The following is a 19,462-nucleotide window of genomic DNA, read 5'->3' as shown; positions in this document are numbered from 1 at the left end:
ACGTAAATATCAAAACGTTGTTATTCAAGTTCCAAGATTTAACTCATATTCCGTCCCATATTATTCTAATGTGCTAAATTTAAACTAAATTTTAACGTAATAAAGAAAACTTAAACTATAAAAAAAGCTCCAGGGGCAGTAATGGGAGGGCGGTTACTACCACTTTACCCTCATTCAAATACAGCCTTACTATTTTACCAGAGCAGTATTAAGTGGGGCGTGGAAATCAGATCTGTATTATATTTGAGTTCATAATTTTATTATTAAGTTATTGGTAAACAACAAACTGAAATGTTATTGAGGAATGGCGATGAGGGATGTATTGTTTATTCAATATTAATATGTCAATGTTTGTACTAAATGTGTACTAAGGTTGTAATGGTTTGTTTAGTTTTATATGTACTTCAGAATCTATTGTTTTTAATTTTAATATTTTTAAATTTTTTAAAAATTTCTTTTAATATATTACATAATATAATAACTCTCTACCTACAGCACAGACATTGCTTAAAGGAATGAGATGATCGAAAATCTTATCTTCATTAATACATTTTGTATGTAATCTTTTTCAATCAATAAAAACATACCTATATGACAAACACAATCGAATAGTGCATAATTTTATAAGGTAAGTGTAAAATTAATTTCACTGTTAAAAATTGAATTCGTGTGAAAATATCGCGGGTATAGTGGTGGCGGAGTGCCAAAAAAAAATATTAGAAAATTCCGTTCGGCTCAGATGACACGTGTTTATCGTAATAATATACTGCTGGGAATAATTATTATTGCAGATCGCCAATGAACATATTAGCCGACGATATTTTGTCAATATAATAAGATAAAACAGCTGTAATGTCGTGGTCTAAAACTATTATTACTGATATGTGGCTTTCGCTCTCGGCGGGACGAACACGCTCGTTACAGCAAAGTCGTCGTCGGCGAAATACGCGACGACGAGCGGCAGTCGCGGCCGTACCCGGCGACGTCTGGGTACGACTGCCGGGAAATCCCCGTCGGACGCCGACGAGACAGTGGTGGCGGCGGTGGCGTCGGCGTCGTCGTCGTCGTCGGCGACGAACCGCGTGGCGGCCGGCGGCGGAAACCGCGTGCGCGCGCGACCGGCGGCGGCGTACTGTCTATTATTATTGTGACGGCGGCGGCGGCGGCGGCGGCAGAGGCTGCCGCGGAGGCGTGGGCGGGGGGCGCGGCGTGTCCGACGAGCGCGTGTTGTAGTCGCACGGCGTCCGCCGCGTCACTCAATCGGCTCTTGCGCTCCGACACGCGCGCGACGCCGCCGCTGACGAACACACCGACGACGACGACGACGACGACACGGCGACCACGACGACGACCACGAGACAGAGAGTCGCATCCGCCCGGCGTCCGCGGGCCCCCCCGTCGACGTAGACCGTAGACGTGTCTCGTCGAGACGGAATTTTTTTCTTGGTAAATTCGCTCTCGCACACACACACACACGCACACACACGCACACACACGCACACACAAACGACTAAGTATTAGACGGGCGAGCCAAGTCGCCGCCGACGACGCCGTCGCGGGTCCCGCAACCCTTGTACTGTTATATTTGTGAGTATATTATAATAATAATAATAATAATAATAATAATGATATTATATAAATTGCCGCCGCAAGAGGAGTGATGCTACAGGTAGTCGTCGCCAGTTACCCGCCGCTGGAGCGATTGTTATACGCTGCGACTGTGACGATGGCGCATAATGACAATAATAATATATTATAATGCACAATGACGACGAAAAAACAATAACGCTGCGTAGGCAGGTTTATTCCCGTCGAGTGTCCAGGCTGCGTCTAGATACCTACTCGCATTTTGAATAGTGTCCGAAATACGCATTTTAATTATTATTTGATTCGGAAAAAAATATTATCTGCTTACAAGATTGAAAATAATATACAAAAACTTTCAAAAACAGTATTTACGATGGATCCCATTATGATATAGGTACTGTAATTTTTCAAATTTATTTTTTTATCTTTAAAATTTAAATCAGCTGAACCCGACTTTTTTTATTTTCATGATGTTTTATACTGCATTTTACGCTGTAGGTTATTACATCGTTAATTTGCGTAACTGTATACAAATATATTAATATAAAGATAATATATTTTCTTCATAGGGATTTTTTTTATTTTAGAATGGGTTCAAAAGTCACTTAAAAAAATATAATATATTATCACATAATATGACCATTATTATACTGTATTCAATTTATTTTTGAATACGCGATTGGATTATTTATCTGGAAATTTAAAATAAATAAAAATGAATTGACTTGAAATGCAGATATTTTTTCAAAAGTATTTATAACACGTATTTGTACACTTACTTTTTCTCCATTATTATTTATTTTACAAGACAGTTTGTGTATAAAATCTAAATGTCTAATAATAATAATGTACCTATGGTTATTTACTTATACAAGATGTTATTGTAAATTAATGAATTATGTCATGATGAGCTTGTCGAAGAGCGTAAAAATGTTTTTAGGTGTTTAGAATTGAGTTAGATTTTGATTAGTAAACGAAACGACATGAAAACTAAGAGATTATTAACGATATGTATCGTGCATGCAGTCCACTCCTCTCAGTGCAAGCTTGAAAATGGTGTGTTAATATAATGTCTTTCCCGCGGACGTAGAATTCAGAACTTTCTCGCTCCGGTACCAAATCTTTTTCTCTCCACCCTATTCTTATAAATGACAACGTTTTCAAAGTTAAAAAATAATTGAATACACTTTCTGTAAAGATTCGGGTTTAAAAATATAATTTGTTTGACGCTTTTAAGAATTAAAATGTTTTCAACATTTTAGGTTTAACGTTCTTCAGAGTTTTTTATTCAATGTTATCATAAATATATCAACCTTACATTTTAATGCTCTGAATTTACAATAATTATTCAATACTTAGATATTGTTGCATCTCAATAATATGCTTCTAGCAACGGGACCGTCGTTTGTACATTTCTATATATTATTATAGTTGTAAACATGATTTTAAATATTCATTGATTACAATTACTTCATACCATATTACACTAGAATCATATATTTCATCCGTCTTATATTCGTAAATAGTTATAATTATACAGAGGAACATCAATAAATGAAATCGGTAGTTGGCAAAAAAATTCGTGTTATCGAGAATTTGAGTTAGGTGTAGAAAAAATTGTACTTGCGCATATTCAAATTCATGGACATAGATTCCTCTAAATTATCGACAATTTGACTTATGGACGTTTGATTTATTGAGGTTATGTTGTACACCTATACAAAAATAAAACATAACAATATAATGCGTAACTAAAATAATATACAAGAATATCTCATTGTTTTCTGTTAAAATTGAGTAATATGATATAATAATACTCCAAATTTTACGGTTTTCGATTTAATTGCGTTTTAAATTATCACCTTTAAGCTTAATTTAGAGACTTGTGTAATAGCATCTAGGTTATATAATAATAACCTAACTTATGTTATGTACTTACATATTATTCAGCCTTATCATTTTATATTGAAATTATTCGAATTCCATCAATATTGTTTAGGTAAGGTTAATTAAGCAACTGAAAAGCAAGTTACTTTATGTTTTTTTTTCTACATAATAGGTAGTTGTCTGCAGACACACTTTACAAAGGTGAATTATAATTCCTCTTTCAAATGTCTTCAAACAGACCATTTTTTGATTTTGCTTTATTTTAGCTGTGTAATATGCTAGAAATAGGGATCAAAAACAAAATTAAAAACCCTTACACACGCTTGACATACCACTGCAGGGTTGTATTTGGGTGACGTAGGTACATTACTTGGTTGTAAAAAATACGTATTGGACATGAAATGAAAAATTTCAATTTATGCTGAAATTCTGAAATATTATATAAATTGTATTTTATTAAAAGCGGTGTTACGGAATTTGGAATACATTGAAACCATTCAAATTATTATTCTGTAAGTAGTTAAAAAATAAAAAAGTGTACACGAAAAACGTAAATTTTAAAATTAAAATTATTGAAATAATATACTATTAAAAACTATTATTATATTTATTACAAATTACAATATGACGTGTGCATGTGCGTAAATGTGTAATCGAAAGCTTATTGAAAATCACGTAGGTATTACAATAGGCGTTATAAATGCATTTTATTCATTAGCAATTTATTAACGTTGTCACCGTTTTTATCATTGTCAAAATGTCTAGTAGGTTTATAAAAGGTGAATTGTTTTTCCGCTCCGAAACATGAAAAACAATTATGAGCTTCGCGGACCGCATATTTTATTAACAGCTGTACCTATTATTACTGGATAGTTCACTGAATGGCTGAAATATTTGTACATACCTATCTAATGGTATGTGTTTTATTTAATTACAATTTGCGTTAAATCGTAAATAAGCTTAATAGTTTAACAATATTAGGTAATGATATATTTTGGACATTTTCAAAAATTATAAAGTTTCAATGGTTTTCGACAAACAAATACATTGTATAATATTTTATACGCTCAAATTCATAAGTTATTAAGCAATTCAATACTTGAAAAATATTTTTTTTAACTTTTTGTATAGACTTTTAAGTAGGTACTTGAAGAACACAGGTAGAAAGGTTTGAAATTCAACTGAAGAATGAGGTTTTCAAATAATCTCGAAAAATCTCGGTAATCCCGAATCTTTTTTTTTTATAAAAGTTTTAAACTTTTCAACGAAAATATAATTTATATTCGCCAGTAAATCGGCCTCACATAGTCATTTTTTTTTTTCTAAATCCGATAATATTGTAATATATCGTTGTCAAATTAAAGAAAAATCATGGCAACCATATTTTTTACTTTGTTGATTATTACCTTAAACTACTGTAATTTATTTTGAAGCACATGTATTCGATTTAAAAACGTCATTTATGTTTGCACGTTTGCGGTAAAGTCATCATCTATTTTAATCCACTTTATTAGCCAAAGAGTAAACCTTTATTGCAGAAATAATTAGACCTAATTTTAATTTTACTAAAATTCTGCCGTTGATAACTACTGATTATTTAATGATAAATAATATTCAAGAGATATTTCTGTTATAATCGTGTGTATAATTATAGTCATAAAAAGACAGGATTGCTTATATACTCACTAGTTTATTCTTGTAGTGACAATAAAACTGTAATTATTAAAACAACGTGTAACGTAATTATTTTTTAACTGTTTAAACACGTTTACTTTGTTAATAAGAAATGTCTACAAGCAATTCATTGTTGTTTGTGTTAAAATTAATGATCTGCGGAATTTTTACGTATATTTATTTATTTATAAATACAATAAACGTCTTAGCAGGATTAAATACTAAAGATTACCTATTATGTGCTTACAGCAATAATAAATTATGCATACTATTCATAATTAAATAATTGGTTAACGTTTTATTTTGAAAAATACTTTAAGTAGGTAGGTACATAATATAAAAATCGAAAATATATTATTTTATTCTGTTATAAATAAAACATAGGCACTAAACCTGCATTCATTTACATTTTTTCTAGGATTAACAGAATATTCTGTCATGACTTTCAAAGTTAAATTTTAAAACAAGCGTACCTATATCATTAAATATTGGCCATTAAAGAGTATATCAATCAATTAAATTATGTAGTTTAATAATAAGTTAATTCACTTCTAAATAAGTTAGTATTGATAATCTTTACAATTTTTAAGATCAACGTTGCAACCTAATTATATTGATATTCTATAATGTATGTTTACCTACTATGTGCACATATTGCATAGCCAAATCTAATTTTTAAGTACTTTTTAACTTTAATAAGTTGTATGAACGAGTTTTGTAAGCTTAAAGTCTACTACGACTGGTGAGTTTTCGAAGGAATGGTCGATTGCATTAAAAATTAATTATATTAATATCGATCCATTGCGAACGTTTAATTTTAAACATTCTTTTGTAACATGCAAAGCATAGTATTTATTAGCAAAGAAAAAAAACACAATTTTCCGATGTAGAAATTATAAAAGAGGCATATTATTGTACAATTTATTATAACGCTGCATGTGATAATATAAATAACACACCTACTGGTCGATCACCAGATACTACATTTTTAATGAAACTCTTGATGACAAAGATTGGCGACACCTGATGTAAAAAAATGTATTTGAATATTGTGTAGGCATTTGATCTAAGCATAAATGAAAATAGTGGTAAATGAAAATTGAAATATTCATTTTTTTTAAACACAATATACATTATAAACAATACATAACATATTGTCAAATATATTACATAGTATGTGTACACATATTTTATTTACGTATACACTCATAAGCCTCCTAAGTGAAGAATTTGTGTTGGTAAAAATTTCGAAATTGAATGAATGATTTGTTTGAAATGTTGTAGTTGTTCTGGTGAATTCCAATGATCATCACGTGAATAATATATAAATAAAACTCAATAAATCTTAGGACACAAAATATAATTAATAATAGATATTAAATTCGCTTAATACTGTCAGACGTAATTGTATGCTTTCAAATTAAACCCTTATAATTAATACTTAAATTTATTACGATTTTAGACAAGACAGTGTAAGAGGTATTTGAGTGATTAAAAACATAAACGTGTAATTTATTAAAGGAGAGATGATATAAACTCATGAAATATTTACAATTCTCATTCGTATCAATTCACTGATTGAATATAATGGTGTTTTGTTTTTTTTTACACATGCACACGTAGAACACAATTTTTTCTCAAAAAAAGAATAAAATATTCGAAAGACGCGACTTGTAATTAATTTTTGGTTCAAAAAATAAAATTTCATCTCGGCAGAGAGAATACGACGTGTCTTGATGACCGAAATTAATGTAACATATCCCACATTTATATTGTTGCCGGAATACTCTTGTGTAAGGTCTTGTGACATCGCTGCATTGTTCTCTCAAGTCTGGATAATTCTCTCGTGAAAAACGTATACACTATCGGAGACATCTGCATAGTTTAATCACTCTTGAGCCTGACTACACTAGATTCTAGGGAAGATTTTATAGACAACTTTATGTGCATTTTGCCAACGGACATAATATTATTATTATTGTCGCTATGTTATGAAAATGATCGTCAGTGCCAGTATAATTTGAAAAAAAATGTTTCATTCTTCACTTAAATATAGGATTCTAATTTCAATAGTATCACAACTTACAACTCACAATGTACACCGGGTATTACAGATGTATAGTGTCGCTTAGTACCTACTTAGTACCTATGGAGTCGATAATGGCGATATGCCTTTAATTATGTTATGCAGTATTAATATCATGTTCAAGCATTATAATATTTTATTCCTAATCTACTCAAATAAAAATATTATAGTAAAAGTACGTACATTACGAGTATAATAAAATTAACTAGCATGGAGTTTTGGAATTTATTTTTCATACGGTTTTAAATCAATCAGTTTTTGAATATTAAAGTATATGTTTTCTATCATGTATGAGAAATGATAAAAAAAACATCTATTGAAGATCTTAAGTATATACGGTTTTTCGTTTCTGAATTACGACAAAATAAGAAAATTGTTCGATGATAATAATTCGTTAATGTATGGTTGAAAATCCAGTGTCGATCAATGTTTCTTACCGATAAATTGATAAAAAATAAACTAGACTAAAAATAGACTAGACATGAAAAATAGTTTATATTAGTATAAAGTACACTCTAGTTCCAACAAAAAAGTGATCGACACTTTAATGCTGATGTCTATGCGAACGACCTTTCTTACCACGAAAAAAAAGAAAATAATATACCTACCTAAGTAAAAAATATTCTTCTATGGACCCATTCATGTTATGAAATATATCAACATTGGTGGATATAATTTGTCAACTCATTCAAAGACTTTTTGATACCGGTATTACAAATATCAGTGCAACTTGCAGTGTGTGTCGTAGGTTCCTATATATTTGATTTCCAAAAATAAGATTTTCTTATTGTAGAAATGTACATCATATTTTGTATTCATATACATTTTACCATTTGTAATCAGCGTCGATACTATAAGTGAAATATTATCTGGTACAATGTAAGAAAGTTTATGCACTTCGTATTATAAATAGAGATACCTAATGTAACTATAAATACACAATTGTAGTATTTCATTAATTATTTTTTTTACAGTTTGTATGTTTAAAAATTAATAAATGACAATTAAAATAACGTGGATTTTGTTTTGAAAATGTTCGTTACTGTTGGCTGAAGTTGTGAGATAAAAATGAACTATTATTACAATAGTGCTTTGAAAAAATGCGAATGACAAAATACACATTAAAATTATTGTTGGTAGTAATTAATTTATAACTATAATAACATTTATAAATTATAACTAATTCGATTAAACAAGTATAGCTGTTTGAATTATTAATTAAGTAAATAATATTAATGATCATTGGAGTTTTATAATTTTGATCGTTCTTTGTAGGTACTTTCATTTTTAAACAAAACTTAGGCACGATAAATAAATATAGGTAGATACTTAAGTAATTATTCTCAGTTCTCACACAACAATTTTAATGGATAATAATTATTATTAGTTTAATAAAATGATTAAACCGTCGTGAGTCGTCACTAGTTGATTTTAGTTTTTGATCTGAGCGAAGAGAGTATCAGAAAGTAGTAGTAGTCAGAGTAATCAAAATTGGTTCAATTTACAATGTTAAAACAACAAATCAACGTACACGTCTGATCAGATTACAATGTTATTTATCTATTAAGCTGTGGCAATATTATAAAATATAAATAATTGCATTTAAAACATTTGTATCCATGAGCAAAAAATCATTTTTGTATCAATTTCCTCAATCTTATTAACTTTTCAAACTTTGCATAATACTTATTCCTACTATTATAATGATTATAAAATGAAGAAAAGTAGAAGAAGATTGAACAAATTATAAAATTAAATTGAATAAATGTATTGTACTACCTAGTTTAAATTGGATACCTAATTGTTGATAAGGAAGTATATTATGTTATAAATAAAATAATAATATTTTGTTTGAATGAATGAAAACCATTTTCGAGCTTTTAATTGTTTGTCTTATTAATATTATCATTGATTTGCTCTAACGTGTATTGTAAAAGAATTTGCTTTTTAAACATAGTTTACTAATTAATCGTCATCCACCTGGATTAAATAATTACTGTGCTCCTATTTCCCCTCATCAAACAAGCTCCGACTATTATATCTAACAGAGAACCTTCGAAAATTCCGAATCTATGTCATTAACTTACATGAAAATTCCACTTTTTTCGGCATTAACACTGGTCTCATTTTATCGAGAAAAAAAAATTGAAGAAAACGTGTCAAAAACACGACGGGCGCTCGTCTCGCATCTGCAATTAGCGCAAATAATAACAATAATAATTGATCATGGTCGTAGTCGTTGGTTAAGAAGAGGTGGGGCAGCTCTATACCGACGACGTGGTACACTTAAAACTCCTCTCTCTCTCTCTCTCTCTCTCTCTCTGCCGACCGCTGACGTCCGCTGGTGACGTGGGGAACCCGCTCGTGCGCGTCGCGACCGGTCTCAAGTGAAAGTCGTCGGTCATCGGGCCCGAACGCTTACGCCGTCTTCGTGTTCGACTTTGCACTGTAAAAACGACAAAAATTTAAACGCGGGCCTGTCCGGGATTTGAACCCGGGACCTCTCGCACCCGAAGCGAAAATCATACCCCTAGACCAACAGGCCGGTTGAGTGTACGTGTGCAAGTCTAACGGTTTAGACGGATCGAAAAAAAAAACTTGTGTGCGTAAATACTGCAAGTTACTTTCGCCGTACGTATAAAATTATGCGGTGCGTAGAGCGAGTGGGAGTACGCGTTTTTGCCTAACCGAAGAGCCGTGAGAGAGCCGTGAGGACGCCTCTGACTCAAGTCCACTCCAATGTCGTTGAAACTCGCTTCCCCCCCTCCCCCAAAAAAAAAAAAATACATTTCCGGTTAGGATCGAACTTTTTTGGTGGAAAATAAATCAGTGACAGCGCGTTTTCTTCGAACCACGGATATGACCACATCATGGTCAATATGAAATAATCATCATGAAATTACCATGTGATCACAGTGCATAATATACATACGATAATTATATTTTCACGATTGTCAGTTTGCCACAACTCCGGTAGTTATAAAAATCCTAAATCATTCGTTTGAGAGTTATGTATTTTTCCTCGTTCTGTATTATGTATTCGATACTCAATTCGTTTAAATTATACATATCGCTATTATAACAGAAATATTATGATTTTTGTGACAATTATTATTTCATATAATACTTTTATATTAAACATTGTGTTGCATAAATGTTCATAAATATTAAACAGGTTCTACTATTATATTATCGGATTTGAGTTGTTCAAATACGCTATTTAGTTTGTGTATTGAATTATACATATAGGTATACCTATCGTGTTATGGTATAAGCCCATGTACGTAGTATCTTAAATCGTATAAACAATTGATCAAGGGTTATATAACTTTTTTATGATAAATTAAAAGAATTCTTAATAATTACAGTTAACAAATTAAATACAAAAACAATAACATCTTGCAAATTATAATAAATATTAATAATTTAACCACCAACGATAATATTATTAAGTAATAACTATTTTTTTTCATAGCACCTGACTGCATGCGAAATTATTTGTACCGTGTGTATAATAACACCTCGTATAACGCTATTTTATACAGATAATGTATAATAGGTACTCACTCACATTTCTAATTATTATGTTTGACATTAATGACATTGTGGTCATGCATTTTTTTTTTTTTTTTTTGTGGAATGAACTTTAAATAACGACTGCAAGTGGGCACTGAAGTATTCAAAGTTAATACAATATATAATTATATCAAAAAGTATTTCAGCTTTCATTAATTATAATGTGTGTTTTTTTAGCGCGACTTTAAAATATGTATGCAACGAAACTTGTAGACCGATGTAGATTATAATATATTATTATATATAATTAATTAGTGCGTTTGGAAAAATGTAAAACCATTTCGCATAATATGTTCGCTTAATATAGTGTGACACGTATCATTTACTATACCTTATAAATTATAATATACCTAGGTGCTCGTATATAATATTTGTAGTTACAGAAAATAATTCGTCATCTGTTGTAGAAAATGTGTACTTTTAGGCGAAACGGAAAATGTAGCATAATATTATTATTTTCAAACCTATGATTGTAAAGTACATAGGTAGTACATACCATATAAGTAGAACAATTTCATTTTAACAAATATAGTCAGCTTAATTTATAACCATTGTATTAGTTCATAATGTAGGTAATATCTGGTAATGCCTGTTATAAAAAATAACGAATAAAATAATGGCCTAGTTTTCTATAGTATTCTAGTCGATAGACATGTTACATTTTATGATAGTATGGTTTTATTATACAATATTTCACGATCGATTGTGCCATGAGGAGACTGTAGGGTGTATCGAACAGCATAAAAGCATAAATGTTTCGATAGTGCGTTTCATAGAAACTCGAAATTGAAATATTAGGCATATCAAAATTGAACGTTTAATGTAATACAATATTATGGGTTCATTCTTGTTCAAAGATAATAAAGTATACATTTTTTAATTTTTTATAACATTTTAAGTAAAATATTACATTTTTAAACCTTATAAACATACTCACGTTTTTCTTTAATTTTTTTTTATTCGCACATCCATCTGTTTAAATGCGAGAATAAAATACACATTTTATGCACTGTGTTGAGAACCTGGATGAAAACGATATAAAATTAATATACAAGAAATAAACTACTAATCAAATTGTTTATATCTTAAAATCGGTAAATATGTGTATATAATAGGCACACGAAATATTAAATATTTTAAACAATTATTAAACATCAAAATAAATACTTTAAAGTAAAATGTTTAACCTCCAGCTACCAGATGGTGATGTGGAATTTGTTTGTTTCATTAAAATGTACACTAATTTATAATATTGAGCGGTGCTAATTGGGCGGAAGCTAACTTTAAGTTTTTGTTAAGTGTTACACTTTAAAAATCACTTTATGTATTAGTGTGTGTGTGCGATTACCGCTAGACGTTTAACAGGAATGTTCTCAAAGAAATTTCAATAGTTTAACTGGTATATACAAAGGCGCATGTAAATATAACATTTACGAACAGAGCCAGTGGCGTATTAGCCCCCCCCCCCACCCCAACTCGGGTTTAGGGGTTCGACCACCCCCCAACGAAATTAAATTCTTTATAGTTAGACCAGTAAACTTTATAGCTATACTGTTTGTTCGTCCGTCCCCTTTTATATGATATTATACATAGGCCGAATTCAATTTTTCCTCGACATATAACATGGATAATTAATGTTTTGATAATGACATTGAACACAAATTAATGTTGTGCACACTAATCAATAAGCTTAAAATGTTATGTTCATACTATTGTTCAAGAAACATATGTTTTATACACAATACGTGAATAATGGGCACATGTTACTATTATAAATAATTGTTGATACATAACAGAGATTGTAGAGTATGAGACTCGAGAGCGTTTGAAATGATAATTGCGAAATGTTATTCACACTTTTTTTTTTAAATAACTTATTATCAACGTATTGCACATTTGTTGAGGAAAATAAACTCTAATAGAAATATATAAATTACGATATTCTTGAAATAACTTAATGTCAAAAGGTCTTTTATGTTTATAAAAATATAAATTGTGTTCATCGAGAATATAAAAATCATTATTATTAGTGTTATTGAATGTCAATAATATCGTTCACTGTACAATAACTCTTGGTGTATTTTATCCTCTGTGTTATTGAAACGCGAATAAAATAAAACATTATAGTTACAACCGCGGTATAAGAACCAGGTACCCACATAAAAAGTGGATGTAACTGTATCAATATTCATTGATTAATTTAGATGCAATTTAGATGATTTAATTCGTTTAATACTACGAGTGCGGGGACGTGTTTAAGTTATTGTATTATCAATTATAATTGACAATTCTACTAATTGTATTTTATATCATCAACTTAAAATTATTTGGTATTACATCCGATCTAAAAAAAAAATATTCGAGTACCTACGTAATATTTTAATTATATTTTCAAAGTAATAGTTACCGGCTACCTACCAGTTTACAAAAATTATCACAGCACTTCAGTATGACATCTACCTATATGATATTTATATATGAATTAAATAATAATAAACCGTGTGAAACAAACGAAACCATAAGGTGTGATGTTTTTTCACGATAATTATGAAGTATGAACTAATAGTTAAAACAAAAAGAATGAAAAGGCTTCCGAGTATTATTGTAATAATTTACCTGCTAATCACACTTCGTATAATACGAATAACTGAGTTATACGTATAAAACCGTTTGAATAATTATTATTCAAAGAAAAATGTCATTTTTGAAATTTATTTTTTCTTTCTACAACGCTAGTCTCTAGGGACTATGAAGTGGACTGACAAACCTCCCCCCACCTCCAAACCCCACTCACGCTATTCCTGCAGCATTTCAAGATGTAGACCAAACACAAAGGTGAGGCTGTGCCGCCGCACGTCACATATATAATACGGAAAACACGTACAAAGTGAATGAAATTCTTGGAATAAGTATACCTACCGAGTATGTGTGTGTGTGTGTATATATACATTTATATATATATATACTATATTATATACTATAGGTGGTTAATGTTAGTGGTGAATTTGAATTACGCAAATCCCCATAGGAGGGGAGAAGAGAAGAAAAAACACACATTTCAACGAAGAAATTACGGCGTGTTTGAGAGACAGCAGCAGCAGTACTCTCAGCTGCATTATCACAATTTAGAACCGTTTTCCGGTCGAATGTCCAAGAAAGCTCGTTTTTCTGGAAATCCCCATTACACATGCGTCGGCGGTATAACGCATTCTTTAACAACTTTTTTTTTTTCATGATTTGGTTGAGGACGATTCGAAGTATAGGTACACACTCCAAAACGCAAATACACATATTATTAGGTATATTATTTTCGATCGCAAGTGTGTACGATAAAATTCAATTCGATTACTCGTTTAATACAGAGCGCGGCACCCATTGTAATTATTCGAGTGGACGGGTAATAGGTAGTATGAATATTCAGTGCATTAATTATTGCACACCGCCGTTACAACAGGATCCGAAAGTATCTACTTAAGATTTATTGATTTATGGCAGGCAGTGGAGGGAGGACGTGTTGGCCACATAGTTATAGTATTATAGCGGTATTGTTTAATTTGTTGTAGATTATTGTATCGACGGTATCCCGAACTCCACACATCATTTAGGTATGTGTTGTTATTGTAATGAATTATAAAGTAATTTCGAAGATTTTCCGATGAATTCGATTTCGTTAGTGATCTCGTTCGAATACACGTCATAAAACATAATTTTCCAGAACCTGGATGGATTTATTGGTTTTCCAAAACCTTTTGTGTTTTTGACTCTGTCAGAATTTAATATTATGTTAGAATATCTACAGGCAAGCATAATATTTCGGAATAAACGTAAAACATAATTATTGTGAAAACAAGATATTATGTTAATATGATGTATTTAATATATTATGTATAATTAAACTTAACATCTAAAAATACATTTTTTTTTCATTCTGCCATTTAGTCACTAAATAGAATAAAAAACGATGGTCAAAGATCGATCTTGTCAAAATTATATTTCGAAACAAAATAACAGTATAACGACGAATGAAATGGTTTTCTTTTTAATTATGGCACAAGTCAATTGGTACGTTTATAATAATTTAAGTTGAAGAAGAAATTGTCTTCGAAAAATAATCATTGTGTTATATCAAAAATATGATGACAAGCAAAACAAACATTTATTTAACTACACAAGAAAAATATTAAGATTAAATATGGGGTCAATAACAAATCGTTATATTTGAAAAATAAATGTGATGAACTCGGGACTCCCGCGGATGAATCGGACTGTGTGTCGACCGAGGTAATATAAAGTCGACCTTAGCGTTAAATAAATTATTTTAGTTTTGAGTATTATATATTTTTTTATTTTATATGGCTTGATATTAAATTAACCAACAATATTCGTTAATCTATTGTATTGAGATAACTGTGTGCATAATATTAATTTAAATTTGTATTCAATGACTACCAATATTAAAGGTCCATGTATGCACTAATGTTTTTTGTTTGTTTTTTATTTGAGATTATGTAGGTATTCAAAAACAAACGGTTAAGCTCAAGATGTCACTCTCGAGTAAATATCACACTGGAAATCCAATGAACTGTTTGAAACGCTTTTGCAAGGACCTACTTCAAGTATAATAAATACATGACAATAATAACGATTATCACTTTGTGTTCTATCAACTGTTGGCATCTCTCCTCGTACCATTTGTGCTTTGATTATTGTACATATTCTATCATCATATTTTCTTATTGTGCCGTATCATATAAATATAAATTTCAAAACAAAAAAAAAGCTTGATATGTTGTTGTGTGGAATCAAAAAACATACATTTATGCAGTCTCGTAAAGTATTGGAATCGATATATTCAAATACTTTTATTTTATTCTTATACTATATTAACTATTTTGTGAAAAAAATATTCGAATAAGTATTCTGAATATTTTGCTTTGTATTTTTTAAAGAATAATAAGTACAATTTTTTGTTTAATTCGAGAAAAATAGTTTTTTTAACTCTTATTATAGTTTATATTTGTGACAAAACAAATTGTTCTATTAAAAATCGGTCAGATCAGAAGTTATAACGCATAATAACCAAAGCTTTTCTCTTTGAATGAAATATGATTGACCCACGTTAATTTCTAACCATTTTCAAAACTGACAAATATTTAAAAAAGGTTCTAATAGAATTCGAATATGTTTTTTAAATGTACTCGAATACGTATTCCAAATAAAAAACAAAAATATTCTTTACAAGACTGAATTTGTGTCGATGGCATTGCGATATTATTATGATAATAATACATATATTAAGAGAAGAGTATGTAATACATTTACATACATTAATAAAATATTGACGTTTAAAATAAGTAGTATATATTATTATATGATTTCCTCGGAGTGACATCTGAAAATCTCTGGTGAAGCATAAGAAAAAAAATATAGACATACGCAAAGAAGTAACTTATGATAGACATTTCATTTTTTATACAGATACAGATCACGAAAGTTATAAATACATAGATATTAAACGAAAAAAAAATGGTATGAATAAAAAACAGATTGAGCAGCCAAATGAGATGTATTTTTTGTTTTGTATTTACATTTTACAGTTCCCTAAATATAGTAAGATAAACGTTTCATTTTATGATATATAATCGACATTATATAAAATATATTCGTGTACAGTTACGAAAAAAAAATAGTTATTAAAGCAATTAGCATCTAGCAATTAAAAATTAATTTTCCTTATACATTTTGACCAAAGAGCTTTTTTAAAAATATTTTATTTGTTGATTAATAGTAATTAATAATCCTTGTACTGATACAATACTACGCAGTTTAACTTTTACCTGTGCAAATCAAACAGATTTAGAGTAAACTTAATGTTGCACAAACACTGTTTAAAGTAAATTAGTGTGATTAAACTTAAAACTATGTGTGATAATAATAATTTCTATTCTAATTCGATTTACATTATATAATTCGAAAACAACCAACGAGTAAACGTAATACACATTATTGATCAAAAACAAACAGTAGGTACCTAATTTGTTAAAACAACTTCTGAATTCGTATAAATGTAAGTTGGGAAGTATTATTACTTTAGTATACAATAATATTATACGTAATAAATTTGCAGAAATGATTCTGCCAAGCCGCGGTTTGTCCGTCATTATCCTTTTTTCTCATTATTATATTTTTTTTTATTTAATCCAGATGAGAATATCATTATTGTTCAGCAAGTAAATCCGACGTAAATCAGCCAATAAATTATTGGTCAAGTTCGTAAAATAATTATCGCCCACCAAGTTCAATACCCCGAGTAGGTGCCTAATGCGCACATTAATATTTCGATACCATAAGTAACAACAATATTAATAATAATTATAATTATAATTATAATTATAATATGCCTACAACGTAGCTGATAATTTTGTTAGCCGAGACGATTGAAGTGAAAAAGGCACGGAACCATATTATAATATTAAACAAAAATATCACTGTATATAACTGTATATTGTGTAACGTCTTAAAGTTTGCGTTCAAAAAGCCAAAGTGTTAAAGCTGTTCAACCATTAATTAAATTTCCTCTCCGAGATGATGATAGTAGTTAGTTAAGTTTACCACCTTGCAGGTAAACCTAAGGAAATCTTAATAATCTAAATATAGCTTTATTTACAAGACTCGAGCAAATTAAACATCGTGAAACGCATTCGGTTTGATAATGCTATAATGTTAGACATTAATAATTCAATTAATTACGAAAGACATTTTACTATACCATATAATCATATTATTATATATTATCACGTCGTATAAAATGTTTTGTAATTAAAAATATACTCAATTTTAATCCCAAAATAATAATCCACCGTGAGCCGAGAACCTTTATGATATTGTTTTGTCAAGCATAATATTTTATTATATTAATACCTAATAAGCAGACTGGGGCGTGTTCCACGAAAAAGTGTTCAGTTAAATTATATTCACGAGGTGCTGTATACAACGACTTCGGCGGAAAATGCAAATCGAAAACAAACTATAATAATAATACATATACTATTATAAATACACACACACATATATACACATTACATGACGTTGCCATACGAATAAATAATAACAGACGTATTACATAGATGCGATTTGTTTCTGAAGCTCGGTTAACAATATAACCATGATATGGAAAATATTAAATATTAAATATGAACAAATGACGATAACCGCTGTTGTAAAACGATTTTCCGTGTATTTTCTTTTATTGATAACAAAAATATCGTAGCTGCTCCAGTTGATTATAACCGAAATTGTTACGGAAACGAACATCGCTTCTCGGAATAATTATTAATAATAAATTCTCTCTGAACAGTCGTATCAGTAGGTATAGTGAGCTGAAAACAATTTGTCCGGATTGGAAGTCGACTTTTGATCGTTCTTAAAAAATTTATATCGAAAGTATAGACTCCATACACCTGCTAACTGAATTACATAGCGGACCGGGGGTCGCCAACCAGTCGATCGTATTAAAAATGAATTAAACAACACTTTTACGATTTATATCCAATGTAAAGTATTATTTTTTGTACCGACGAATAAAAAAAGAATATTATTATTATGCTGAGTGCAAACAATAAACGCGAGTGCATAAATAATACGCCTAAATAAATAGTCACCGGTCACCTATAATTAGTTATGATGAGTAATGTTTAATATTATGTACCCATACGAGCTGTACGTAGATCAGTTGTTGAAAAATGTTGACGAATCCTGTAGAAGACAGTTCCCTGCGGTACCTGTGTATATCAATAATAGACAATAATCGCGTCGTAACTACTCTTATAACGATTATGTATAAGTGAAACCCGGGGAAGAATTTTAATCGTTTATATCGATAAGTTTTCGGTAGCTGCAGGGAGCTGGCAGAGTATACTTGTGAAAGATGTTTTCGTACCGATAAAATGACACGTGTGGCTTATACATTTATAGAGCAATGACTACTAATTCGCTCCGAATATCGCTTCACTTTTACTACACACGCGTACCTATACATCGGAAAATCGAAACTGTTAATAATATCGTATGTTTAATTTCGCTCGTTTTGATGGTCACCGCGTGGTTGGACTGACTGCAGTCGGGTGAAGTTTTAATAATAATTAATTATAATTTGGACGGAGTCGAAAAGCGTCGGTTCTGTATATTTTGTTATGTCATTCTTTACTTAGTGCGTGTTTAGAATGTTTCAATTTGATTATGTGATACTGAACTCTTAACGATTAGCGTTGAAAACTGTCATATTATTATAACTTACCTACGGTCTAATTTTTTTAGAAAGTCATTTAACGCTAAAACGTTTTCGCGGGGGAGATATATATAGAACTGGAAAACTATGAGTTTGGGGAGTTCGGATATTTCTGGGCTCAACTAAATTTACATGTTACTTGTAGAGTACACGATTTGGGAATTTTATTAAATGTCCTGGGTAAATTGGGCAGTTTAGATAATTAAGTGTGAATTTCTAGACCAAAAAGCTATACATTTAATACTCTATTTTTTGTGTCGAAGTACAGTTATGATTTTTAAATAGTTTGAAAAAAAAAAAATTTTAGTTACTCTTATTCTTAAGCTATTTGTTTTTATATATTGCGTACCCAGATACTTATATTG

General features: G+C 30.2%; 1 protein-coding gene and 1 non-coding gene across 3 annotated transcripts in view; one reads left to right on the top strand and one right to left on the bottom strand.

The window, feature by feature from the left end:
• The window catches only part of LOC111034999 (carbonic anhydrase-related protein 10), a 264,532-nt gene that overhangs the window by 18,992 nt on the left and 226,078 nt on the right, over positions 1-19,462 (top strand). Inside the window, exon 1 of one of the 2 annotated variants that reach the window (XM_022316473.1) lies at positions 1,248-1,587. The exons of the other annotated variant lie outside the window; for it this stretch is intronic. The gene's annotated coding sequence lies outside the window, so the exon portion shown is untranslated. Of the gene's footprint in view, positions 1-1,247; positions 1,588-19,462 lie in introns of those variants that run through there. 2 annotated transcript variants of the gene reach the window in all.
• Trnap-cgg lies at positions 9,708-9,779 on the bottom strand. The gene has a single exon. It is a non-coding gene; the product is annotated as a tRNA-Pro (tRNA).

Source organism: Myzus persicae, unplaced genomic scaffold (genome assembly GCF_001856785.1).
Source record: "Myzus persicae strain clone G006 unplaced genomic scaffold, MPER_G0061.0, whole genome shotgun sequence".
NCBI lineage: Eukaryota > Metazoa > Arthropoda > Insecta > Hemiptera > Aphididae > Myzus > Myzus persicae.
This window is presented reverse-complemented; position numbering and strand designations above follow the sequence as displayed.